This window comes from Hakea prostrata, chromosome 4 (assembly GCF_041222555.1).
Source record: "Hakea prostrata isolate BN-2017 chromosome 4, UWA_Hpros_2, whole genome shotgun sequence".
NCBI lineage: Eukaryota > Viridiplantae > Streptophyta > Magnoliopsida > Proteales > Proteaceae > Hakea > Hakea prostrata.
Window position 1 is genome coordinate 40675933 of NC_142603.1, and position 18238 is coordinate 40694170.

At 37.6% G+C, this 18238-nt stretch overlaps 1 non-coding gene across 1 annotated transcript; it reads right to left on the reverse strand.

The window, feature by feature from the left end:
* Positions 1-12165: 12165 nt before the first annotated feature.
* Positions 12166-12248, reverse strand: TRNAL-UAA (transfer RNA leucine (anticodon UAA)). The gene has a single exon. It is a non-coding gene; the product is annotated as a tRNA-Leu (tRNA).
* Between the last annotated feature and the right edge of the window lie 5990 nt (positions 12249-18238).

The following is an 18238-nucleotide window of genomic DNA, read 5'->3' on the forward strand; positions in this document are numbered from 1 at the left end:
TATGCGACTGAGCCATTAACACCAAAGCTATAGAATCAATTTTCTCCCACAATTTCTTTAGTCCTATTGAGGCCACCATTTCCAAATCATGGACCAGAGCTTCAACTTCAGCATAGAAATCTAATCTAATCCTTAAATGCCTCCTAGAATGCATCATCATCTATGCATTCTCATCTCGAAGAATACCCCTTGCACCTGACAACCCTAGGTTACATAGAGAACTGCCATATATATTCAGATCTGCCCACTCATGCATTGGCCTCATGAAATCTATTTCATCCTATTTCTGTAACTTACATGGCATAGATTGATGCTTCTAGCATAGTGGTGGTAGCCTCTTATATAGAGGCAGTAAGACCAAAGCAGTGGTGGGTTGGGACATTCGTCTCTCCATTCTATCCCTCCTCCCTTCTTCCCCCCTCTAGGCCCATAGGCCTTCAATAGACCCTCTGGACAAATCTGGAGACAAGAAAAGAGTTATTAGTTACAACAAGAGGTGGAGCATGCCACCAGACTTTATTAAGCCCAAACAGACGAGCACCAGAGCAATATAGTTAGCGATCACATTATAGGTTCTAAGATATATAACTAAACATCACAAAGATAAACAAAGAACTCAACAGTTTAATCTCCCAGACCAAGCTAAGACTTGCCCAATCTAAAGAAGAGTCCTGCCCTTGTAGGGCCAAAATGATAGCTTGCAACACGTGCAGCCTAGAGGTATGAGAGTTACTAGCCAACAAAAAACCATCTCGAATTGCTTCTAACTCGATCACTAAAGCTGATATTCCCCTTCCCACTTTCGCCTATGCCCCCACAAAATCTTCCGTTGGGTCCTAAATAATAGAGCTATGACCAGCCATCTAGTTGTTGGGATCCCAAGACCCATCTATGAAGAGTTGGAACCAACCTTCCTCTTCAATGTGAGTAGATCCGAGAGTAGCCTCATCCAAGGTAGAGTCAACTAACTTGCAACACCATCTTTGGATTTCAGAAATTAAGCTTGAACTTGATTTTAAAGTGGCTAAATAGAGGGAAAATAACCATTAAAAAGAGCAAAATTCCGGGATTTTGAGATTGCCCAGCATAATGAACTCCAAATGACATCTACTTCCTCCAAGTTATTTGAGTTTCTAAATCAAGTATGTACAAACTTCATCTAATTGAAAATAGAAGAACCCCTCAAGTCAGACGCATCAATTCTAAGAGATGAGAATCTCTAGCATGTGGGCACCTAAGTAATACATGTGAAAAAGTTCATAATCATTAGCACAGACCAGACATAAATGGGAGATTACACCTAGCCAAATAAACAAAGAATTGCTTGATGGAAGAGCTTCATGAGTTGCTCTCCAAAGGAAGTGTTTTATTTTGGGCTAAGTGGGGATTTTCCAAATCCTTTTCCATTGTTGGGATGCACTAGATGAAGATGCCACATTGCCTTGCAAGTGTGTAAGAGATGCTAATAATAGGCAATTCTAAACAGTGAAGTTTCCAGGTTTTGTCTTATCCCAAATCCAAAAATCCTTTGTAGATGAGGATAGGATTTGAATTTTGAAAATGGCATCCATTTCCCGATGGAAGAAATTAAAGAGCGTTTAACAAAGAAGTTTTCCATTGTAAGAGCTGCCAATCAATTAAGTCATTTTCCATTGCGGCATAGCATGTCATTTTGATATAACGGATGAGCCCAATGAGAATTATTCAAATGGTTTTTTTTTTTTTTTTGGATAAAAAACTAGAAACTTTCATTAAGTACAAAAAAATCCCACAAAGTTATCAATCATAAAAAAAGGTGGAACAGTCCACCAAGTCCTAGAAAGGAAAAGCCTACAAGCACCCTTACAAAGAAAATTAGCCCACAAATTCTGACATCTAGGACTATAGTGAAAGTAAACATAATTGAAGTCTAAAGATAAGCCAACTATCTCACGAGCTAAGCTAAGGCTCATCCAATCCAATGATGAAGGGAAACCTATAATGCTAAAGCAGCAGACAAGTAATTAGAATTGACTTGCATGTTTGAGATCCTCAATGACCAACCAAGAAATAAAGCATCCCTCATAGCCTCAAGCTCCATAACTGATGAGGAGGTTCCATAGCTTGGATTGTATTGAGCTACAACAGAGTTCCCACTCAAATCCCACACAATGCAGCCCCTTCCACCCTTATTTGTCTTACTATCCCACGACATGTCCACTTTAACCTCAAAAAGATCTATCTCCTCCCTCAAGTTGAAAGCAAGACTCAATTGATTTCCTCTCGTTTGGACTAGTTCATTCAAGACACTTTGAATTGCTACACAAAGGGGGGGGGGGAATTAGTCATGGTATATCTTACACAAGCCCCTAATCCCCGATATAAGGCCGCATTCCCAGTAATTTGTATGCACCAAACTAAAAGCAATCTATAATTGATCCACCCTATCTTTATCATCACATCCTTTAAATTTTTCTTGGAAGCCATCCAATCGTGAAAATGAACTCCCTAAAACTCCAGTGTCTCAATACACAAAGGAGAGAGTTTTCAACATTCTCATGCATGTGGACAAAAGAATAAAGCATGACTCACACTTTCAATACCACTTTTACAAACCAACTTGGAGGAGCTAAGGTTGCCCTTCTTGCAAATAAGTAGCCTCATGAGAGGATCTCCATAAGAAATGATTGATTTTTTAAAGCATGGGATGTGCCAAATTTGGTTCCAAAACAAACTTGAAGAAAAAGATGAAGCAATATTACCTTGTGCAACAACCATTGCAAGACACTAGAAGAGTATGCAGATTTCACAGTGAATTGTCCATTCTTGGTTTTATACCATATCCAAGAATCATGATTCTTGGGTGTCAATTTCAAGGATTGAAATGGGGAGGATAGCCTCAATTTCTTCCACCCACCCAGCCATGTGAAGAGTGATTGGAGCAATGGAAGATTCCATTTAAACTCCTGTCATTGTATCAAATCAAACACGCATGCCAGGCTCTTTTTTTTTTTTTTTGTTGGGGGGGGGGATTACTTATGCACTTGAAAAGTAACGATAAGAGCCAAAGGTCTCTATAAATTTGTATGTTTTTTCATCATTTGTTGGATTTTTGTTTTAAAATAAAATAGTAATATAATATACTATTTAGATAAGTTTCAAAACATTAAAAACTCTATCTCCCTAGTTTTGTTTTAGGATTCTTGTTTAATTCTTACTCTATAGGACTCTTCTGGATGTATAGATTCCAATCAAAGGGTTTTGGCAATTCGACATATATATTAGGTAATTTAATTTTCCATATGTATTTAGTCCCACATCAGATGGAGCTAATGATTATATGGTTTATATATACATATATAGCTCCTAAGTGGGGTGTATGCCGGTAGAGAGCTAAGTGTGGATCATGCGCATGCACCGAGCTGGACCGAGTGGAGCGTGGTTGCTGTTATGGTCTGTAGACCCTAGTCTAACTAGGCCATGGGGCACTATAATATTACATAAATAATATTAAGTGTCTATGATGGGACTTAGGACTTGGGGACGTGAGTCGTGGATCCTAAAAACCCGGTTTTGGGTTTTGTTGTAGGGAGGTGACTGATCATACAGTCATAACTCTCTGAAGGTGACCTTACGTACAAATATAGCTCTCTGAAGGTGTCCATGCGAGCCTATAAATAGAGGTGAATTTCTGAACAAAAGTCTCACTTTGATTTTGGTGAAAAAACAGAAATTCGTATTCTAGAGTTAGAAAATTTATGTTTTGTTTTCTTCATTCATGTGATGTGTACTACTTTTGTATCTCCTTAGCAAGTAGTATCTGTTGGAATGCTAGCCTTTAGATCTAGGAGTTGTTGTATCTTGGAGGTGAGAACGTCAAGGTCAAACCCAGTCTGTATTAAAGGGGGCGTTCAAATACCGTAAGGAAAAACTCTACCAATCTTCGGATACCCTAGATCCACACTTTATCGAATGCCTCTTCCTTAGAATGAATTCTGGCAACCTTCCGCTCTCGTCAATCCCGGATTTGTTAGAAATTAAGGAGGTAGTTTTTTCACTTGGACCCCACAAGGCCCCAGGGTTTGATGGTTTCAATGGAATTTTCTATCAAAAATCTTGGGATTTCATTCATGAAGACATTGTGAAGTTTGTTTCAGATTTCTTTGCCTCCGGAATCCTTCCCCACGGGGTCAACCACACATTGTTATGTTTTATTCCCAAAAAGGATAACGCTTGCATTGTGTCAGACTTCAGCCCCATTAGCCTCTGCAATACGTCTTATAAGATCATAGCTAAAATCTTGGCAAGAAGGCTGAGAGGCCTCCTTTCCAGTCTTATTTTTCCTTGCCAAGGGGCATTTGTGGCCAACAAACAAATCACTGACAATATTATGGTGGCCCATGAAATTTTTCACTTCATGAGTAATACGCGCAGTAAGCAAGGAGTCAACGCTCTCAAGCTGGATATGTCTAAGGCCTACGACAGAACTGATAGGACTGTAATAACCAAGATTTTTCAGTTCTTAGGCTTCGACAACATGTGGTGTAAACTCATCTCTGAGTTAATTTCCTCACCCACCTTTTCGGTCAAGATTAGAGGATCGCCTTTTTCCTGGTTCTCTAGGGCTAGAGGACTTAGGCAAGGATGTCCCCTTAGTCCCTACCTCTTTTTATTTGTGATGGAGATTCTCTCACGGCTTCTCGACGAATACAAATCTCTGAAGTTACTAAGTGGAATCAAGGTTGCGAGAGGGGCCCCAGAAATTACTCACTTATTTTTTGCGGATGACACCTTTTTGTTCTGCAAAGCGGATACTGAAGAAGTGTTGGCTCTTAAAGCGGTCCTTGAACTTTTTTCAAACCTAACTAGTTAGGAAATCAACTTCGAGAAAAGTGGGGTGTTCTTCAACCGGAATGTTTCAAGGAGTAACAGAAACACGTTACTTTCAATCTTGAAGGTCCAGGAAATCAAACGAGAAACAGTATACTTGGGATCGAATTTAATTCTGAGAAGGGCAAAATCTAAGACCCTACAGACGGTGGTGAATCGGATGTCTAAGAAAATGGCAATATGGAAGGCATCTAATCTATCATTTGCTAGAAGGGGAGTGTTAATGCAAGCATCAATCCAATCAATGGCGCTCTACCAAATGCAATGCTTAAGATTCCCCAAGACAATGTGCAAAAAAATAGATGTGATCTGTCAGAGGTTTTGGAACGGACATCCGAATAAAAACAAGCAAATGAATCTCATCTCGTGGGGGAAATTTTGTCAACCAAAAGAGATGGGAGGAATGGGCTTCAAGAAAATGGAGGATTATAACTTGGCAATGTTACTCAAACAGGGATGGCGATTAATCAACAACCCGGAAGCTTTACGGGCTAAGACTTTCAAAGCCAAATACTTCAAGGACAGAAGCATCTTTGATCCAATGATCTCAAAAAAAAAGGGGTCGTGGGTTTGTAACAGCATCGCCAGTGTTATCCCTCAGCTAAGGGTAATGGTGGTTAGAAAGATAGGGGATGGACGAAGTACTTCCTTCTAGTTCGATCCATGGGCTCATTCTCAAACACAAAGCACTGCAGCAAGTCAAGACTTTGGTAGATGGTCCAGATAGGCAACAGTGGCGGATATGGCAGAAGCATTCCAAAATCGGAATCAAAACAGGGAGATATTTTCAAATCCTTTATCCTCCTTAATCCTTTATGCTCCTCTATCAAACTCTGAAGACTCTTGGTCTTTGCTAATCTCTCCAAATGGAGATTTTACTGTTAAACAGGCCTATAAGGAGATAGTTAAACAAAGGTTAGGGAACCACGACCAACTTTCAGTGAAGTGGTGGAGACAAATGTGGAAACTCCCCATACATTCCAAATTTAAAGTATTCTTTTGGAGGGTGTTAAACGCAGGATTACCGGTCCGGGCCAAGCTTGCTCATTGGTCAAATATAAGGGCGGATTGTGCTATATGCAGAAAATCCAACGAAACCATATGGCATATATTCATCTCATGTGACTGGGAAAAGAATCCATGCGGCTGGACCATTGGGTTTCCGAATTGAACTGGAAAAATTCATCGCTCCTAAATCAATGCATCAATATGCTTTCACAATTGAGTAAAGACAAAGTGTGATGGCCATGGGTTATGTCAGTATTTATAATTACTTGTTACTTCATATGGAAGGCAAGAAATGAGAGGGTATTTAATCATAAACTACCTAATCCAATGGTAGTGTTACATAACACGAACCATTGGATTCATTGGATTAAGGTGTTGAAGCTACAAACTAATGAAGATAGGGATTCATTAAATACTCAGGAACACCAAAATAACAACACTCATTTAGTTGATCTAGAAGATAATTTGTGTATGCATACTTTACAATTTAACAAAAATATTCTGATATGTGCAGGGGTTCCTTACCAGCAGCTAAGAGTAACAGGTTGGAGCTTTGGGATATGCAGAGACGGACATCTACAATCAGTCAATTTTGGAAAGCGAGAATTTAGAGGAATATTGGATACTATGCTTTTTGGCCTACAGTTAGGCATGCATATTGCGAAAGAGAAGAGGATAAGGATAGACGAGATCTGGACTAATCATCATCAAATTACGAAGCTCTTATCAAGGCCTTCAACAGAGAAGTGGTCTCTAGAGAAACTACCAAGGTTAATGGACTTAGCTGACACAAAAAAATTTGTGAAATATGTTGACTTCCCTAACCCAGTGCTCCATCTGTATTTTGAAAAGTATGCATATTTTGCAACCACACAGCTGGATGATTGTAGTAGTATATCACGTACAATATGTAGGTGCTATCAACACTGACTTTCCTTTAATTAAAGTTTTTTCCTTCACCAAAAAAAAAAAAAAAAAACCTTAAGGAAAAGTATTGTACGTACACCTCAACTCACCTTATTCAAGTTCGTGCTGGTTTTCCTTCGCTTCTTCTGCTACATTCGGGTAAGTGATTCTGACATAAGGTATACTTTATATATTTGTTTCTCCTTGATTCTGTTATTGGTCTGTCTATACTGTGCCTCTGGTCTTCTGGTTCTAACATCATTACCCACAAGTTTAATAGAACTGTCTATATGGAATGAGAAACTGTCTATATATAAACAAATTGATCTTTTTCCACTATGCATTTGGTTCTGAGATGATGTTCTTTACATAATGGGGATGAGAATATATTTTTAATTATTTGATGTCATTTTTTACCTATTCAGAGGGGGGTGTTGAATTGGACATCTACAACTGGTTGATTACTTATTCTATAGAGATGAGAGAAATTCAACCAATCTATTTGACATGTATCAGACAAGGTCATCCAAGATAAGGCATGGGCCAAATCCAATAAAATATTAAAATTAAGGTTGTAAATTAGAACAATAACTAATAATCTTTGGGATACAAAACATGTATCCACCATCTGACGAGTAAACACTCGGACAAACATGAGTCTCGTCCCATTGATAATGCAAACCATTAGTTGATAGCATCTCAGGTCCCCACACTTCAACTTGCAAGCTTGATAGAAGTCTCTTGCTAATGTGTAAACAACAAGAGTCAGTTAATGGAGAAACAGATCGTAGGGTTGGAGATAGAATCCAATTGGCTATCTGCTTGGAAAACTTACAATGTCATAAGTAGTCGTTCTTCAGATTAGGGACCCCAAGCGACAAGAAATGTTGAATCAAATTTGATCCAAATTCCAAAGATAATCGCACTAGACCAATAATCAAGATTGGTCGGTAGACAATACTCACCTCAGTGACACACCTAGATTGCAATTGTATATCATCATTGAATTACCAAAACGGTAGAAGACAACTAGCTTTGGCCAAATTTGAAGAGTTGGCTGAGACCATTTGTGGACAAGGCAGCAAATGTTGCAGCTATCCAATGGATAGAGCAGCAACCGACCAAGCAAACTAGTAGTCCATCAATTAATCAACCAAGTACCCACTCCAAAAAGATGTTTGCGCCAAGGCAAAAAACCCACAACCAGTGCACAGACCCATTGCGCTCCATGGGTTTGCAAAAAACTCCCTAGAAAAAATTTTAGCATGATCAACTTCATATCTAATGACTTGAATCCTTAAAATGATGTAAAAAATGATAGTAGTTTTCGTAGGGAAACATGTGAAGACTTCAAGGCAACCATATCCAAGAAAAACTAGGTAGAGATTAAAGAGTTGATACAAATTTGTGTGCATAGCCCGTGGCTGGTAGGGTCAAAATCACGCCATAGAGGCGGAGATGCTACATTTTGTAAAATAGTCAGTCGACTCGTTAGGCTTTCCACTGCTTGTTTAGTGTTTTGCCTCCTTGTTCCTATTTAAGGCTACATGATCCAATTAGCTTCATTTTGCATGTAAACATTTGTAAAATTTTAAATATATTGTGCCCAGCTATTGTTAATAATATTTATGTCTCTGCAATTTTGTTGTAGAAGATAGAATGTGGCACAAGATGTAAAGGTTGTAATCATCTTGCAATTATTATAATCATAGTCGTTGGATCTCAAAAATAACACATGTCATCTTTTGAGAACTATATGGGAGACATACGCACAATAACAAACAAAGACTACCTATTATGGGTATTTTCTGTTGAGATGGAAGAAGTTTTAAGAAAATGAATAATAGGCAGGCAAACTGTTTTGGCATTTGGATGTGGCGTACTGAATAGAGTTTGTGATTTTATGTTGCGTTCTTTCAAAACGTCACATGTTTATTCTATGAAATCTATAAATTAACTCTCTTTGTATCATTATCACATGTATTTTTTGAGTTTTAAAGTTAACTTAATTTTTTGTAGTCGATACTTATGATTCCGAATGCTCTACTGCAGGGGGTAAAGGATTGTGCTCCTCCACTACATATTTAAGAGGGGGTCTACCTCTTAGTATTGATAAGGTGGACCATGGGGGCTCATTTCCTAAATATGTGGTTTAAAAATGTGAGGGAAACCCAACCCTCTACCATCGTGGGTAGACAATCCCAATTCCTTATCTATTTACTTTTGTACCACCATTAGGAATGATACCTATCTATGGATGTGTTTCTAGCAAAATAGTGACAATCTTTTATTTAAAGACAATAAGAGCAAAGAGGTCTCTGGTTCAAGCTTTCGTCCCTCTGCACTTCTCTTGTCCCCCTTCCCATCCACTAGGCCTATGGGCCCCTAATCTTTGTGATTGGTTTGATGATTACACAAAAAAAGGATAGTAATAGAAGAAGACCCACACTCCTAGATAAAATACCATCATAAAATATATATATATATATATATATATATATATATATATATATATATATATATATATATATTTATTGGTAGCCCACTTAAGTGGGGGTGGAACTCTAGTCTACCCACTTAAGTCTGAAAAATTACTGGTTGTCCACTTTCAACAGAACAAAAAATGATTTGTTACCCATTGTTAAGTTTTCTCACCTTTTCTGTTGACTTTGAATTTAAAACGACATTATTTCCTGAAGATAAATAATATTACCAATTTACCATAACTCATCCCTCTCACTCACTATCCCTCTCCTACATACCCAACCCTTAGGTGGGTGAAGGGATTCTCCCTTCATCCATCTTCTTCCTACACCTCCCCAGAAATTGCCCATCACAGCTGGAAACCATCACAAGCCCACCCCTACGGCAACCAACGACCCATCTTCTTTCTTCTATAGCTTATAGTTGTTGGTCGCAAGTCGCTGGCAGGAGGTGGTGGTTTCCGGTGGAGATGGGTGGTTTTCGGCGAGGCGTAGAAAAAAGATGGGTGAATCCCTTCACCCACTTAAGGATTAGGTAAGAGGGACAGTATGAGTGAAAGGAATAGGGGCATTATAGTCATATTACTTACCTTAAAGACAATAATATCATTTTAAATTCAAAGTTAATAGAAAATGTGAGAAAACTTAACAGTGGATTGTTGAAAATGGGCAACCAGTAATTTTTTCCACTTAAGTGGGCAAACCAAAGTTTCACCTCAACTTAAGTGGGCAACTGAAAAACTCTAGAGGAAAAGATCTATAAATAATATTAGAAAAAAATAATAAAGAATGCACTTCCCCTTCTACCCTAATGAAAGGGAATCATAAAGTTTTATTTATTTATTTATTTATTTCTTTATAAGAACAACACAACATAGACAGTCTTAGAGAGATACAAATTAAAATAATTACAACAGATCCAATTAAATAGGATCTCAAAAAAGTGACATGCTCAAAATCTATACAAAAATAGATTTTACTCATGGAGTTTAGCATATAGTTAGACATAGATAAAACATCATCAAAGATTCCACCACCAAGGCTTCGTTGGAATAGTCAAAAGAAACTCCCCATCTACAAACTCAAAAAGGACAACATATAACTGAAGGTGAGACACTTGTGCCTACTAAACACCATAATAGAGAGCAAGAGACAAAAATGTACAACAGATCATTAGAAGTGATAAAAAAAACCCCATACGCATTGCTCTAACTTTGGCTAAACAAAAAATTCATCCCTTGCACTTCCTTGCTATCCCTTAGGCACTTGCCAAGACCAAAGTTGGATTAATAAAGTTACTCCAATTCCCAACACCTAAACTTTGTATAGAAGACATAGTAGTACAAGTCGAACTCTAGTTAGTATAACCTAGGATATCAGATGTTAGGAAAGACTGCATATTAAGGGAGCTATCTTTTGACCTTGAAATTTACATTTTTTAGATAACAAGTAGTTGTTACTATCAGAAAGATCCGGCAACATGGGTCCTACTTCCAACCATACATGTCGCATAAATAAATACATAGATCTATAGGTGCATAGCACTGTAGGCGGCATAGATGTACGAGGTATGTGGTTCGATCATCCATTCCCTCCACATCCCTCCTCCCCTAAACCCCCCCCCCCAAAAAAAATCCCATTCCATCCCCAAAATGTCCACTTGGTCAAAAAAAAAGAGAGACATAGATGTACTCCCAATGGCCCCGAAGCCCAGATTTTACCAACCAAATCACACTCCAAAAAATAGATGCATGATTGTTTCTTTAGACTTATTGCACAAAAACTAGTGCGGGCTTGTATCATAAGGGTATTCTGATGAAGGCATTAAAATGGTAGAGGAAGTCTTTTACCTAAAAATAAATTCAAAAGAGAAATTTTTAATAAAATTTGCTGCCTCATCCCTCTTCTCATCCCTTGGGTTTATGGGTCCCTACTCCTTGTGGCGGGCTTAATGGTGACAAGAAAAATAACAATAAAAAAATATTTATGCTCCTAAATAGAATATCTCCTCTACAAAATAAATGACCTACAAAAAAATGCACTTTTCCTCTGGCTATAATGAAAGGGAATCATAAGGGTAATTTGGTGAAGACACTAAAGGCACCTATATAATGGGTAAGAGAATTGTTTGGCATTCTATCATTCTTAAAACACACAAAAAATACCAAAATGCTTTGGCAAATTAGGTTGTTATATCGTTCTCAGCAAACGAGACGGCTCAATTTTTGTACTTGAGAAGGTTTTTTGCAAAACAATTTTGACATGTTTTGTCATTCTCAAGATCAAAGATAATTCTCACTGGAAACGAAAAAATATTATGCTCAATTTAAATTTCCTTCATACATAATTCAACTCCTTCTCGCTTTCACAAATAAATAAAATATATCAAAGACTTTAAACAAGAGATAATTAATGATGCCCCCCTAAGCGATAGCTTAATTATTACTTTATCATTAAGCTTTACTAATATTACTATTAAGCTTTACTAGTTAACGATGGCATGGCATTTTCACTTTTTTTCAAAAACACCAAAATAACCCTAAGGTTTGTTACTATTTATTCATCTCATCAAAGATTCAACTCTATAAAATCCAAAATGAGAAGAATATAAAGGTAATATTTCATATGGTTTTTCTAAATTAGAGTGATTTCATCTTTTGTCTTTTGAATTTTAGTAATAAGGCCAAAATGGAGATTACTATCCAACCTTAATACCCTCTAATACTCTGAGAATGAGGGGGAAGTACTAATTTTATAAAGAGTAGTGTTTTATTAGTAATTAAGCTATAATAGAAGTTTTATGTATTTTAAATATTAAAGCATGACTTAGTATATTACAATCAAAAAGATTGGACTTATTTAATATAAGTTAGAGGAAGAAAATATATTTCCTGAAATTTGCTGGCTATGGGGTTCGAACCCATGCGCACTTATGTGCAGAAGATCTTAAGTCTTCCCCCTTAACCTCTCGGGCAAACCAGCTGAGTGATCAAAAAGCACTCTATTTATTTATAATTCATAATTGTCAACTAAATAAATCCCTAGGAAGAAAGATTCACTAAGGAAACACATAAATAAGTTTTTTTTTTTTCTTTTTTTTTCTTTCTCTAAAAGATCAAAATTAGAATTATATTAACCTCTCTAAAGCAAGTCTAGAGGTATTAAAACCTGTTTGAGACATCAACGGAGGTGGAGACAATCACTAGACATGATTTAACTAGAACTTTATAGCTCCCCTCACAAGATAATCAGCAAGAGGGTTGTCTACACGATTAACAAAACAAAAAATAGTAGACTAAGACCGAAATTTAAGAGCGTTTATATCACTCAGAAATTGTTGACTAGCCCAATTGATAGACTGGGTCATCTCACTGAGGGTTAATATTGCAACTCCACTATTCAACGCTACTAGAAACTTTGAAATCTAAGGAATAGTAGCCATATGAAGAGCGTCGCTAATCGCTTCACACTCCATCTGAAGCACCAAGAATCCTCTACTTGATCTCGATCTAGCCACCACAAAATTGCCTCCCAAACCCAAAAAATGCAGCCATAACTACCTGAGTTTTAGGCTGATTCCCAAGCACGGTCGCAATGGAAAGTGAAGTAATAATCCAATTGACTTGGATGAGGAAGCGACACTGTTGCTTCCATATCTACAACTCCTTGCATAAACAAAGAGGGCAACAGGTTAATTTCATCCAATAACCTTGAAGTAAACTTCATTGAGCTATCTATGTTAGGATATACATCCCAAAATATGAAATTGTTTATGGAATTCCATATTTCCCACGTCATGGTGCTCCATAAGGAGAGCACCCAATATAATTGGTTGGATTGAAGGAATCTTGCTATAATAAAACCATACCACTCTTTCAGAGTCACCCCCATTAACTTGTGTTGTATCCAAACGCAATGCAGAAGCTCTCCACACTTCCCTTGAGATAAAGAGATAAAGAGAGAAATAGGAAGGAAGAGAAGGATAAGAATACACCGCAATTTAACGTGGTTTGGTTTATGCAAAGGAGAAACCAATTACATTCCTGATTTCTTAACTATTGAATTCCTCCAGGGCCAGAAGTCTATCAATCTTATCATGGCTCCCCCCCCCCAAGGAGTCCTCTCTTTCTATCCTAAAAACTTGAGCCTCCTATAACAGAGCACCTCCAACTCCTTCGCCAAATCAACCAAATACCCATCTGGTACTGCCGTATTCTCATATCACTGTAGGAATCCTCCCCCTTCTTCTTCAACAAATACCTCTTCAATTGCTAAACCAATTGGATCCCCTTCTCAGGTCCCTGCAACTATTCAGACCCAATGTACAATACAAACCCGATCTGAGTCTATCCGATCAACAAGAAAAAGTCAATTTGTGACTAAAGACTATATTGTTCCCCTCTTCCCACTTGAATCTAGTTGGACCAAAAATGGGATAGAACCAGTACAAATCGCCAGGTATCTTTTCCATACAGATTGGAACTACCACTCTGCAAGCCCGGCCAGAGATTAACAATTTTATGAGTATGTCCTTATTGACATTGATTATGTCATTCTGAAACAAAACTTTGATCAACATGACAAATCTTTGGTAACACATACAACTGTCACCATCACACAAATCATCACTCCCGAACAATAGGGAAACTATCCCCTTGACCTAAGGACATTCCCAACTCCTTATGGATCCATCCCCAAATATAATTACTATGATTATATGGAGGCATGGACTCATGCTTTCCTCTTTCAGAATAGGAAGGATCGACATTCATGGTTCTTCGCCTTTGACCACAAAGTCACAGGATTGTTTCCGTTGTGGTTTCACCACTGGTGGGAAGTTTATGGTCCTACAATAGAAATTTTACCAAACAAAGTAGCAGAAGCTTTCACCCTCTTCTGCCAACACACAACTGCAATCCCCATTCAACATGATCTCCTCAGGTTCTATAACCATTGCAAACTTGCATAGATTATGTACTGGGTCTACAACATCATTGAACAATACACACAAAATCTTGACTCTTCTGTCAACAGTTGGTCTTTCCCTGCTCTCGCCAGGAATTTCCACATCAAATAGTGGGACGCTTGCAACACTAGCAAGTGCGAAAAATAGGCCCTTATCAAATCTCTGATTGGGTTAGAACCAGTCCCAACAAATGCATCTTCCTCAAGCTCACAGAGATGAGCTCTTCTCTTAGCCCAACAGGCTCAACTCGACGCCCAACTAGCAACACTGGATTCAGCCGATGAAGATGATGAACAAGATAGCAATAACAATGATTCTCACTCCATCTCTGCATCCCTCAACCAATGCCAACTTGCGGGTTATGCTCAAGATCCCTTCGCTGAAATTGACCTACTCACCCAAAATCAAGAATCCGTTGCCTCATCTTCTGTTGTCTGAACATCAACAGAACGTCAAGAACGAGGTCGACCTCGCACCAAAAAATAAGTTAAAAAAAGAGTTGTCCAGTGTCTAGGACTTGAAGATGGATATACGTCAATCATGACGTCAACAAAAAATGGTATGCTAGCCTCGGCATCAACACATGCCACCTTTTGAAACATGGTGCTAAAACTGTTTTTCCCGTTAACTATTCCGGTCTGAGTAGTACGGCCATAACCTGGCCGGTTCAAATTGGGTCCAAAAAATCATTACTATTCCGAGTTGATGAATAGTCAAGCCATAACCCGGCCAAATTAAGTAGGGTTACTTTTGACCAATTCGTATGGGAATGAAATGCCCTAATACGGTTGGAGCAATAAACCAATCCAACAGTCAAGCACCCATCGACAGATCCAATGGACGTCACTTGACCGCATCATGCCATTATCAATCAATTTTCGGTGCATGTTTCATGATACTATTCTAGACACTGTTCATTAGTGGGCCCTACGTCAAATTGAACTTGAAAATTCATAAATCAGATGTTCATGGACCCTACCTCAAGTTGAATGTGAAAAATCAGAAATCAGCTAACTTTGTACGTGAGAAATCAGCCAACTTTGTACGTGAAAAATCAGCTTTCGTTCACTCTTCAAGGGATTTATTGTACGCTACTGTTCACCTGTGACACAAACAACACAACAACTCATCTATAAATTGAGAGCATCCCCTTTGGTTCAGGGGACGAATTTTGGATGACTTCTTCCCTCCCATTGCCTCTCCCTATATCTCGTTTCTCTTGCTTTTAAATGTAACACCAACCCTCCGTGGTTGAAGCAAAGTCGGAACCTGCATGTTCCACGGATCCTGTCTCCTGCAAAGTCGGAACCTGCGTGTTCCACGGATCCCGTCTCCTGGTATATCATATAATATATTAATATAATATATAATATATATAATATATACATATACATAGATTTAACTTAATAGATGGGTTTCGTTATCGGCTTGTAGACCCACTTTATTATCTTATGTAGGACTCACTCTGAGATGCAAATATTAATACCTTCGTGTTCAGAAAATTATGTTGATCATTTATTAATTTTTAGTTCAGTCTAATTATACCGTTGTGGGACCCACAAGCGATGTCCGACTTCGACCAAAATATCAATTGGAATCTAGCCTCATTTAAGCTATTCTTTAATTACACTCGAATCATTTGATTAAACCATCAAACCAACCATCAGGATCTTTTAATAATCTTAAAGACTAACACATTCACACACAATAATAAAATAATAATATAAAAAGATGCGGGGCATTACATCCTCCTCTCCTTAAAATAAATTTCGTCCTCAAAATTTGCATTCTTGATCAATTAAAAAGTTGGGTAGATGCCTAATATCCAAAAAGAGAGGCCCTAGAGAAAATATTCAATTGGACATCAGTACAAAGCCATTAGTAGAGTTTGCATTCTCAAAAACATTTTCAGGTGTCTACTTATACTTATTTTTATTCAGATTTTTCAACCAGACCCCAAAACTGATTAACTCTTCAAAACAAAAAATTCACCGGCTATAAGTTGATAGTTTCTATACTTCAAGTATTTTGTTAAATATGTACATGATGAACTCAGGTGGCAAAAAGTGCATACAAAAATTTGAACACATAACTGAAGGTTTTGAGGAGGACATCATTGTCATGGATGCTGAGGCAAAAGGAGAACGAGTTCTGTTCACTATCAGCAATCTAAAGTCGGCTGTACATTTTGCTTTCTCCCACCATCTCCTTTGTTATCCCTCCTATCTCCTTCTATGGCCAGAGATTCTCATGGATCCACTTGAAGTAATGTAGACACTTGCCACTTGATGAGGATAATGTGTGGTTGTGATGGTGAGTCCCAAATGAGCAACCTTGTTAATTCCATGTTAAAGCAATTGAATGGGAATCCATGAAATCATCTTTCTTCAAATTGTTTCAAGGAACTGTTGGAGGACACTGCGAAAGAACAACATCGTCAAAATGAACACCGGGTGTTGATTGGTGTCATTAGAACATTTTCTATCTTTAGCTTTCCCAATATGCCCAAAGCAACAATGAACTACACCAACTCCTCAATCATATTTGCCTAAAGAATCACCATCAACTCTGGTGGCGATTCTAAAAGAATGTTGAAAATAAATTATGTCCTATGCACACTTTTGACATCCAATAGCCACTAGGAAGGCTTTAATAACCTTACTCTCTTCACTAAGATGTATTGGTCATTGCCAACTAATCCAACCCTTTGATGATGCATCTATTGATCTTATAAACTCATACAACAATACAAAATATGACATTTGAATAAAAACAAAGGTACAATAGTCAAGAGAAAGATATACCACAAAAAAGAGAGTACATGCACTTAGATATTATTATAATATAGGAGTGGTGGCTATTACATATGAGTCCAGATCGTTTCCCCTGATGGAGGGTACTCTGTGCTTCCCTGACGGCTGTTGACTACAAATTACAGAGGGCACACAGGGTTAGGGTGATGAGATTTTTTTTTTTAAATGTTTTATTATTTTGTACATATGGCCCTATATAATTTGTAGTTGTAACGCCATCAGGGGTCAGGAGAGATGATCCACACTCATTACATATACCACCAGAAAGACTTGAACCTTTTACCCTTTCACTAAGATGTGATGGTCATTACTAACTGAGCCAACCCTTTGATGATGCATTAATTGATTTTATCAGTTGATACAACAATACTACAAGCTTTATCCCAATTAAATGGGTTTACTACATGGATTCTAAGCTTCTAATTCAACTCTATCTTACGCCATACTAGATACAAGGAAGGCCAAGCTATGCATATCCTTTCTTCTAATTCATTCAATTTGAATTAAATTGTTTTTCTGTATAAGGGCACTATAGGCCTACGTTGAATATTCTCGTACCAGCTCAAATGGTTTTCTCGTAATTTATCATTTATGTGAACTACTCCCATAAACAAGAAAGAAAAAACAGTAAACCCATTAAAAAGCTTCGTGTGAAAAGTATCCATAAGTCATTCTTGCGTAGTATGTTAGGTGAAACTTAAATAACAATTCTTCTTAAGAATAGAGGATAAAGAGACTAAATGGAAAGTGATGGAACTATAGACGAAGCTTCTAAAATTAAAAGAATCTACAACTCATTATACTTCTTTAACTAAAAAAAGCATTTAAATTTGAATTACGTACCTTTGCTTGGAAGGAACCTCTCTTTTTTAAGTTACAAAAGATAAAAGAGTTACAAACATTAATTAATTAGTCAGTTCGATTTCAGCCTCCAAACCGAATCCAATTAGATTACAATTGATTGATCCAAATCCGATCCATTTTAATTCCATTTTGTCCGGTTGATGAATATGGCTTGGAATTTGTTTTGATTCCGGTTTGGGCCTTAGAGGACCGATTCGGTTCGATTCGGTCTTAACCGGGCGGTCCAAAATTGACACATTGAAGTGTGATAATGAAGATACATATCACTTTTGGACTTGAAAAATCGAATAAAAAAAAGAATGTCACGCGTAACACGTTATTTATTTTTT